We start from the raw sequence: 560 nt of genomic DNA, 5'->3' as shown, positions 1-560 counted from the left end.
GGGAACCCCCAGTGCCGGTGGTTCCCCAGCCAGGTGGTGGCCGTCGGTGTTGAGCCCGGGGTGCGAGGCGCTGTCCCGGCCGGGTGCCGGGCGGAACCGCTTCCATCTGCCGCTCCCTGGGGACTGTCGGGGCAGCTGCCAGCAAACCTGAACAAGCAAAATCCTCAAGAGTAGCGAAAGGTCTGGTTGGTGTTAGTAGTGCTGTGAATTTTTATGCAGCCTCATGGTAAGCTAGATTGTTGCAGAATAATTCAAATTTAGTAGTAGAATGGCTTAGGCTTAGTAGGAGAGTAGGCCTAGAAAGCAACACTTTAAAGTAGTAAGTTAGCAACTTTGTTTGTGAGCATGGAATGTGCTGAAGAGATGGCAACAACAATCAAAGGAGTTAGTCAAGCATGTATATAATGATTTGTTACCTTGGATGTGGTAAGGGTCTGTTAATCAGTTTCTAGGGGTAAGACAGCTTAAGCAGATTGATGATTAGAGTAGATGATTATTAATTGTTATCAGTATGAAGTATGAGCTTGTTTGTAACTGAATGTAACTGTTTTGTTGTAGAA

The sequence above is a fragment of the Manacus vitellinus genome, unplaced genomic scaffold (genome assembly GCF_001715985.3).
Source record: "Manacus vitellinus isolate BGI_N305 unplaced genomic scaffold, ASM171598v3 scaffold_5_pilon, whole genome shotgun sequence".
Lineage (NCBI taxonomy): Eukaryota > Metazoa > Chordata > Aves > Passeriformes > Pipridae > Manacus > Manacus vitellinus.
The sequence above is the reverse complement of the archived record's forward strand: the minus strand, read 5'-3'. Positions refer to the sequence as shown.